Genomic DNA, 10,000 nt, shown 5'->3' on the forward strand with positions numbered 1-10,000 from the left:
CTGTATGTGCATGCTTACATGTGTGTCTGTCGTGCACCTGTATGTGCACGCTTACATGCGTGTCTGTCGTGCACCTGTATGTGCATGCTTACATGCGTGTCTGTCGTGCACCTGTATGTGCATGCTTACATGCGTGTCTGTCGTGCACCTGTATGTGCATGCTTACATACGTGTCTGTCGTGCACCTGTATGTGCAGCATGCTTACATGCGTGTCTGTCATGCACCTGTATGTGCAGCATGCTTACAAGCATGTCTGTCGTGCACCTGTATGTGCATCATGCTTACATGCGTGTCTGTCGTGCACCTGTATGTGCAGCATGCTTACATGCGTGTCTGTCGTGCACCTGTATGTGCAGCATGCTTACATGCGTGTCTGTCGTGCACCTGTATGTGCATCATGCTTACATGCGTGTCTGTCGTGCACCTGTATGTGCAGCATGCTTACATGCGTGTCTGTCGTGCACCTGTATGTGCAGCATGCTTACATGTGTGTCTGTCGTGCACCTGTATGTGCAGCATGCTTACATGCGTGTCTGTCGTGCACCTGTATGTGCATCATGCTTACATGCATATCTGTCGTGCACCTGTATGTGCAGCATGCTTACATACGTGTCTGTCGTGCACCTGTATGTGCATCATGCTTACATGCGTGTCTGTCGTGCACCTGTATGTGCAGCATGCTTACATGCGTGTCTGTCGTGCACCTGTATGTGCAGCATGCTTACATGCGTGTCTGTCATGCACCTGTATGTGCAGCATGCTTACAAGCATGTCTGTCGTGCACCTGTATGTGCATCATGCTTACATGCGTGTCTGTCGTGCACCTGTATGTGCAGCATGCTTACATGCGTGTCTGTCATGCACCTGTATGTGCAGCATGCTTACAAGCATGTCTGTCGTGCACCTGTATGTGCATCATGCTTACATGCGTGTCTGTCGTGCACCTGTATGTGCAGCATGCTTACATGCGTGTCTGTCGTGCACCTGTATGTGCAGCATGCTTACATGCGTGTCTGTCGTGCACCTGTATGTGCAGCATGCTTACATGCGTGTCTGTCGTGCACCTGTATGTGCAGCATGCTTACATGCGTGTCTGTCGTGCACCTGTATGTGCAGCATGCTTACATGCGTGTCTGTCGTGCACCTGTATGTGCAGCATGCTTACATGCGTGTCTGTCGTGCACCTGTATGTGCATGCTTACATCTTTACATGCTTACATGCGTGTCTGTATGTGCACCTGTATGTGCATGCTGCTTACATGCGTGTCTGTATGTTCATGCTTACATCTTTACATGCTTACATGCGTGTCTTTTTCCACTTCCTGTGTGCACGAGGTGGGCATTCATGTGGAAGAGCCCTTTCTCTTCTCTTTGTCTGTGTTTGAATGTTGACACTAAAGCAAGGAGGCACTTTCTCTTTCAGCCCATCTTTTGTTTCACTGAGCGTCACACCGAGACACTGATGAAGGCCGGAGGGTGGAAAGTGTTCTGTCTGTCGGTCACGCAACCGAATGGAACGTTGAAATATATTCTCTCCACGTCGTGCCAGTGTGCGATTGCATTCCTTCAAACAGACAAATAAACCATAAGCAATCTTCTGGCTCGAAATGTAATTAGGGCAGCTGATGTGACTTATCATTTTTGATTTCTCTCGTCTTGGCTTGTGTCACAAGCAGCTGCAGCAGGTTAAATCAAAAAGATACCATCACATCACACATGAAAGACTGGGTGCGTTTTCTCCACTGATTATCAGCAAATGCATCTGGCTTCATTTAAAACATAATTACAGATGATACTTGACCAAGCAAACCTCTGCTGCAATAAGTGGCCTCTTCAGACCTGTTCATCACCCACCCAACCCAGTGTTGTTTTTTCAGTTTCTCTCTCTCTCTCTCTCTCTTTCTCTCTCTCTCTCTCTCTCCCTCTTTCTCTCTCTCTCTCCCACTCTCTCTCCCTCTCCCTCCCTCCCTCTCTCTCTCTCTCTCTCCCTCTCTCTCTCTCCCTCTCCCTCCCTCTCAGAGAAAGTTGTACACAAAACCGTCCTTCGGCTGACCCTCGCCCCCGACGAGCCACAGAGCAGCAAGCCAGACTCCCTCCTCCCCTCTCATCTGAGTGCCAAGTGATGTATTTTTGTCACTGCTTTGAAATGTGTGGGGGAGTTGGCCTGTGCTATTGTTTGTCAAAGATAATGGCACACGCTCTGATCGTGCAGCAAGTTGAAAAACAGCTGGCAGAGAGACATTGTTCGTCGAATGTTCAAGCTCAAGCCAGGTGAAAGCAGCTATTTAAAGACCCCCTAAAGTCATGTTTCAAGGTGTGTATAAAATACTCTACTTTGAATAATAATTTGTGTCTGATGGTTTTTCCCCACAAAAAAGGTTAAATTATCTTGTTGAAATCCTTAAAATGGCTTCCCCTCCTTTCTTCCTCATTTAACAATCCAAAGAAACCAATCATGGTTATCTAGAACATAACTAGCCAATCACAGCATACAACACGGGCTTTCAACACATTCTCACTCGTGCCAAAGTGTTCCTGACCGATCTGCAGTACATGACTAGTTGGGAGTGAGAATGTGTTGGGGCTTTAACTGCTGAATACTGGACAGGGATTGGCTCCAAGATTCGTGATGTCACGAATCTTGCTCGTTGAAAACAGCCTTTTCAGTGAGCTCAGAGAAACTTCTCCACGTTCAGCAGACGGTTGTGAAAAACAGCCTTCTAGTGTCAAACTCTGCACAGACATCATTCTGCACAGAGAAGCTCAGACATCCAACTGTAGGAACAAGACGTTTTTTTTACTTTAGGCGGTCTTTAAGTTGAAACAACATTGTTTCGGTAATTAAAGCATGATTCTGAATAATGATTAATCTTTTCTTCGTAGGTGTCCTCTTAAGCATATTGAAACAAGGGTCATAACAGTCAGATCTAAGTGCCCACAAAACGTGGTGTTTACCTTCGCCTTTCAGTCTGGGAATAATGGCCGTGTCAACAGAGAGGCCACAGAGACGTGACGAGTGAAGCGCCAACCTTAGCAACAGCTCGTAATAACACTACTAATATACTCCACAACCAGCATCATTCACGCCCCCAACCATGATATGTGATCATAATATTTAAAGCTTACCTTTAAGCACTGTGCTCCTTTGTGAAATGACCCGTCCTCAATGCATGCTCCCTACAGAGTGAAACATGGAGGAGATGATTGACTCGAGCAGTGTGATGTTGAAGCCATGGTTCATGTAAGTGGGTTGTCAGTGGAGCGGTTGTATTTTGAGTGAAAACAGCAGGCGAGCAATATCAACATGCGGGTGGGTATGCTGTCACCCGGCAGAGGGCTGTGATAAGGATTGGCCCTTTTCACAGCAACTGTTTTTGAGGCAGTAAAGCAGGTGTAACTGCCCGTGTAACTGTAATCAATACCACTAATGATGGTTCCGTTCCATTTAGGAGTTCCAGTGCCAGGGCCCTCATTAATGTTATTGGTTACGCTTGCTTTACTCCCGATCTTTACCCAACACAGTCTCACAGACGATTGCAAAATAGCAACGTTTTGGACCAACGTTGTTGCTATGTTACAATTTCGGCTCCAAAATTGTAAAATGCTAACGTTCTGAGATTTTAGGTTTAGAGTTAGGGGAGGGGGAGAACAGAAAATCTCCGGAAACCACGCCCACCCCTGGATAAACGTACGTTACCATTTTACAATTTCGGAGCCCGAAATTGTAACATAGCAACTTTACCACCTCAAAACGCTTGCTGTGAAAAGGGCCTATCTACACCTTGAGAAGACGGTGCAGGGAATCATCTGACTACCAGTAGAGGCTTTGGTTGAGTCTGTTTTCAGCAGCCACTACAGAATACATTGCAATGCATTATTATTTACCAGCCGTTTAAACCTTGTGAGTCTGTGTGTGTGCCATCAAGGCAAAATGGGGTCCTGACACCTACTCTAGGTTTACTTTAGTTTATTAGGATCCCCATGAGCTGCAGCAACTGCTATTCTTGCTGGGGTCCGACACATATGAAAATATGCATAACATTGACAATATATACATTACAACTGTCTGTCTCAGTCTCTCTGTCTGTCTCTCTGTCTCTCTGTGGACAGATTTTGTTCGTGCGATGCGATTGCGTCAAATCCGAGGAAGATGCAGTCACGAAACTTTACAGGTGTCGTCTGTATCTGGCATCAAAATCAAAAGGTTCAAGATGGGTGTGATCTGAGCAAGACCACCCCCCCCCCCCCACACACACACACACACACACACACACACACACACACACACACACTTTACGCCCCTGGCCCACATTCGTTTTAAGTCATGTGGGTGTCGCGGCAGGTGTGATCCCATCACAGGAGGGTCTCTATAGTCTGTGATGGCTTACACTACCTTGCTCTGAAACGTATCCATGTGTCAAGTCGATGTTGACCAACCAGCGCAGTGCAACATCTAATCTGCTCCCTTTGGTCACGACTATTACTACATCTGAATAAAAGTACAAGTGCTTAAATGTTAATGTAGCAGCTGATGATGTACATTAGTAACTGTTGGATAATGTAATAACTTGTCAAAATGTGGATAAATCATCACTCTAAATGGGTTAAAAATGTAATGTAATAAATAATATATGAATAAAATAATGTTTTGATTAAAATGTTTACATTATCTGGCAACAATTACGACGTTTGATGGACAAGAGAGTCAGACAGTCACATGACATTAAGAAGGGCATAAGAGTACTATGACATTGGCAAAAGCCACAGTTTGAGAAGAATGAACATGACAGCTGTTTGTTTCATGTACCCGCTCACCTGCTCACCTGTCCCTGTAGATCCTCTGAGCAGGTCCCCACTCTGCGTCAGGTCCTGTAAGATCCTCTGAGCAGGTCCTCACTCTGCCTCAGGTCCTGTAGTAGATCCCCTGAGCAGGTCCTCGCTCTACCTCAGGCCTCACAGTTCACTGCAGCGTTGCCTACATTTGTTTTGCTGTGTCTGTAAAATGGTTGTGCAAAGGTTGAAAGAGGTGTGCTCTGCAGCTGCTCACCAGGTTAATGAGTAACTATGTAACTAAGGTGTGTGCTCCCTCCCGCCTACTATTCCTCCTCTCCGACCAATGGCATGCCAGACCTGGCCAGAGGCTAAGCTGCTTGTCACTCATCATCAGTGCCAAACCAGGAAGAGGCTGGGTGCCAGCCAGGTAAAATATGATTTGTGACCTACATATCATATTTTACACTGCTATATAGCAGGCTGCATGATGTGAGTGTAGCTGTAGCAGCAAGTCAAACTGGTCAAAGTTATGTTTTGGTGAACATAATGATGTTATGTTAGTGTAGATACAGAAAAGACAAATGCGCAAGGCAATGAGTGAGTAACCACATGAGCCTGCTTTTTTGAATGTTTTTGCATGATTTCAACAGTCACAGTGTGTGTGTGTGTGTGTGTGTGTGTGTGTGTGTGTGTGTGTGTGTGCGCGTGTGCGTGTGCGTGTGCGTCTGCGTCTGTGTCTGTGTGTGTGTGTGTGTGTGTGTGTGTGTGTGTGTGTGTGTGTGCGTGTGCGTGTGCATGTGCGTGTCCGTCTGTGTCTGTGTGTGTGTGTGTGTGTGTGTGTGTGTGAGAGAGAGAGAGTGGACATGCCCTACAGGCACGCCTTGCTTTGTTCATCTAATACGTCCTTTCTCAAAGCGTCTTTGCGATGCGAGAGGAAAGCAGACGAGCAGTGTTGTTGAGCTAAGATGGCCATGCAGCCTGGAGGGAGACGGCAGACCTCTGGTGGCCCTGAGAGGAAAGGAGAGCTGACCCTGAAACAATAGGGCCACTTCCTGGACACTCAGCTCCTTCATATCTCTCTCCCCCCGCTCTCTCTCTCTCTCTCTCTCTCTCTCACACACACACACACACACACACACTCTCTCTCTCTCTCTCTCTCTCTCTCTCTCTCTCTCTCACACACACTCTCTCTCTCTCTCTCTCTCTCTCTCTCTGTCTCTTCCTCCCTGCCTCCCTCATGTTGCCGTATGTTCCAGGATGCTTCAGCTGCATGTCTTGGGGCAGATGGCAGAGGCTAGGCTGGGCTTGGGACAGTAAAGTGATCACTCAGCAGGATGGGGTTCCTCCTTACAACATAGATATGGACCCCCACCCCCCCTATATATATATATATATATATAATTATATATATATATATATATATATACCAGTGATGACAACATTTGAAGTTGGTCCCCAGGCGCTGTACACAAGAAAGCGGCCCACTGCTCCAGGCTGCCCCCCAGGGGAAGGACAAGCCTGGATGGGATAAATGCAGAGACTGTTTCACCTGGGCACCGTCAGCATGGGTGTGTGTGTGTGGCTGGCAGCATGCGTGTGTTGGGTGTGTGTGTGTGTGTGTGTGTGTGTGTGTGTGTGTGTGTGTGTGTGTGTGTGTGTGTGTGTGTGTGTTGGGTGTGTTCATGTGACAAATAAAGACAGGTTTGTCCGTCCAGTTCTTCTTCTTCCCTATAGACGGGTTTAACTTGACAACAATAACAGTCACAACGGTCACAAGTCACAACCCACCTGAATATCCGGTTTACTTCCTGCATACATAGCTGTGCGCAGGCTGATATTCGGCTCATATTAAATGTTAACGTTAGGCCGTGTCTCCGACAGACACAGTAACAACGTAGCCTATTTCGGTCTTTATGTTCTGTAGTAGTAGTAGTTGTTGACTTCCCACCCGCAGACACAGCCAAATGTGCCCGTATGGATGGATGCCCGACCAAGCCGGAGGTAACACAGGGGGCTCGAACATGCAACCCTCTTGTTGGTAGAGGCAGTGAATCTACCGATGCACTATACGAACTCCCTTCTAGTTATTTGTCGTTGTTGCATCAGAGTTTAGTATGTGCATAATAACCGTATAGCTAACGCCCATTTTCCACCTACTATCAGTCATTGTATCAAGAGCCCAGTCTCAATATCAGAGCCACATCAGCCTCAATCCAAATAGATCAACATAAACACGTTCATTATTAGCGGCGCCATAACGATGCAGAGATCAAGTGGTGCTGTGCTCAGATTGTGGATTAGACCTTGGAGGAGACCGAGGGGGGATCCCCAGCCCTGCTGCCTGCCAGGGGATGTTTGTTGCTGTGTTTGTCCCGCAGTAAAGTGGTGGGAGGTGGGAGGTCAGGGTCCTCCTGTGGGGGCCGATGGGAGGGAAGGCCTGGCTCGTTACTTCTTTTAAGAGGGGGAAATAACAACACGCGTCGTCGCACTGTACCTAACAATGGACAGCCGGGCCTGATGAGGAAGAGCTGTGGAACAAACAAGGCTGTCACTGTATCAGGCTGTCTGACAGCAGGCAGCAGGCAGGCTGGAGGGACAGGGTGCAAACTCGCCTCCCGCAAAGTTCCCTGCTGCTGCTGGCCCAATTCTACATTACATTACATTACATTACATTACATTACGTCATTTGGCAGACGCTTTTATCCAAAGCGACTTACAATAACACATTTTTTGTCAGCAATAGAGCAATCAACTATGGAGCACAGTCTATGACAACTACAACTTCTGAAGGAACAGTGGTACAAGTTTAGGTTAGTGGTACAAGGTTGGTTAGTTTTTTTTTTTTTTTTTTTTTAAGAAAGAGAGAGAACGAAGTTAGATCAAGAAGGGCCCATCATGTCCATTCTACAAGGTGATAGCGACTAATCTCCACATTTCTCTGTACATGAATCCATTATGTTGCCTCTATTAAATGACCTTATGGGAGTTCTGCATTCTGATCGTGCGAATAGCTTCAGCGAGTCACATCTGCTTCAAACCTCTGACTCCGCCCATGAAAACGCTGTAACTTTTATGCTATGTTATTCTCGGCGTATTCTCGTGTTCTAATGGCTTGCTCTATTATCTTCAGCACTCTCTATTTGTCTTATTCTCTTTTATATCCCGGGCTGCGCTGCTGGCTGACCCACTTTTCCACACAGAGGTCATTAAAGTTTCATCTAATTTCCTCTAACTAGAATGTGTTCAGTGGGGTATTTCTGCATCCCTCGATGGCATAAAAGTGCCGCGGGACTTGTTTAACGTGAGCCCCCGCCTCCTGGTACAGGTGTAATATCTTTACTGCATAGCATGACATCATTCACAGCATAGCAAGAGAAGATTACGTTTGGAGAGTTAGTGTTACTATTTGTGTTTCATTTTCTCTCTCTACTCTCCGAGGTTGAGATATTACTCCTGCTGATATGAAAGGAGAGAGAAAACTAATGTCCAAGAATGTGGGGATGGATATTTAACTCATTACTTCTTTGATTGCCCATCAAGAACATTCAGGTTTATCTGGATTCTGGGCCAAGATATTTGACTGGTACTCTAAGGCGTATAAAATAACTCTTCAGCCGGAGGCGGAACTCGCCATCTTCAGCTGCTCCGAATCCTCTCTGCTCCTCCCTAATGCTGTGCAACAACAGTCTCTGACGCAGGGGATGACTGTCGCCAAGAGACTCATTCTGAAGGAGTGGAAGTCCCCCTCTCCACCTTCTTTTCAGCTGTGGCTGACACGGACATGGTCTCGGTTATACGTATGGAGAGACTCCGGTTCCTGAGGACCAATTCGCTTAAGAAATCCTCAATCATTTGGGACCCGTTTCTGGCCTACTTGGACGAGGTTGGGATTGACGGGTGATTCGCCTGGCTGACTTTTTATGGACCCCTTCCGTGGGATCCCACACACTCTTACAAGCACACGAGCACTTGACGCGGCTGGTTAGTGGTAAGAATGGAAAGTTGATGATGTATGTTTTTGTTGTTGTTTTTTTAGCCTGTTTGTTCCCTATGTTCTTAAAATTGTAAAATAAAAATAAAAAATAAAAAATAACATTCAGGTTTAATAAGTGGAAACATTCACAAGTGCACTTCCTCTGTCAGGAAAATGATTTATCCAAGTGCTGTGTTAATCAGTGATTTCTATCACTTTACTCTTGGTTTTGGATGTGATGGTTGTGTGAACTTTAAGTACCGACTCTTAACAATAGACTGAGTTAAAAACTCACTGGAGTTAAGTGAACCCATAATAGCAACAAACCCACTGTGGCAGTAGAGTGGCACAGAAAATGTCAATGGCTTGTTATGTTATACCTCTGCTGCCCGGTTCTGTTATGTTATACCTCTGCTCGGTTCTGTTCTGTTATACCTCTGCTCGGTTCAGCTTGATCTCTTTGGGAGTTGCAGAGATTCATGAAAAAGTCTAATACGATCCAACTGTGCATGTTTGTAATCCCTCAACGAATTCCACAGGAACTTTTTTGTGAAAAGTGAGAACGCCGCCTGCCTGATCCAGTGATGGTTCACTGCTGGCTGTAGAATTTGTATTTGAGATGTCACATGTGCTGGTAATAACATGTAATAACGTGCAATAACATGTAATAACATATTGTGGGTTCTATTTGTGGAGATCTGTATCTGCACGTCTCTCTGCAGGTGTCCACGCTGTACATATTTATATACAGTATAAGTTAAAGGGGTATTGTTTAGGGGGTGCCACCTGTTCAGCCTTAAAGCAATACACCCATGTTGGTTTGGGTGGTCTAGTAAAATAAGCAGATGGAGACACTCCCTTGGGACGCCCAAGCAAACTTTAAGATAAGCTATTTGCATCTGCAAGTCCAGTCCAGTGGTGGACGATGCAGAAACCCCCTTCCTCAATCTGTCCAGCATCTCCCTTGCAGCTGATGTCCTAAAAACTGTTGTCATGTTACCGCTATTGGAAAAGTTAAACAGCACAACAAAATCTGTGTATTGAAACGCAAACATTAACTGTGTCATTCAAATGACAAGACCTTGCATCTTGAAAAAAAGGGTCTCTAAAAATAAAAAAATAAATAGAAAGAAATGTCAAAAAGGACCAACTCTAATGTGTTTCGGTTTCAGCCTTGCAATGGCCTTCATCAGGGAGTAGCACACCAAACTGCAAAAATAACCTTTATTTATAGTCCCATGGAACTGCTTTTC

At 45.8% G+C, this 10,000-nt stretch overlaps 1 protein-coding gene across 5 annotated transcripts in view; it reads right to left on the minus strand.

The window, feature by feature from the left end:
- The window catches only part of cUnh1orf210 (chromosome Un C1orf210 homolog), a 17,356-nt gene extending 12,326 nt beyond the window's left edge, over positions 1 to 5,030 (minus strand). The window contains exons 1-2 of one of the 5 annotated variants that reach the window (XM_083647571.1): positions 4,825 to 5,030; positions 3,128 to 3,178 (exon numbers count right to left, since the gene is read on the minus strand). The gene's annotated coding sequence lies outside the window, so the exon portion shown is untranslated. Of the gene's footprint in view, positions 1 to 3,127; positions 3,179 to 4,808 lie in introns of all 5 variants that reach the window. The other 4 variants (XM_083647569.1, XM_083647573.1, XM_083647570.1 and 1 more) reach the window with 4 other exon arrangements.
- Positions 5,031 to 10,000: the final 4,970 nt, after the last annotated feature.

Source organism: Poromitra crassiceps, assembly GCF_964638095.1.
Source record: "Poromitra crassiceps genome assembly, chromosome: 12".
Lineage (NCBI taxonomy): Eukaryota > Metazoa > Chordata > Actinopteri > Beryciformes > Melamphaidae > Poromitra > Poromitra crassiceps.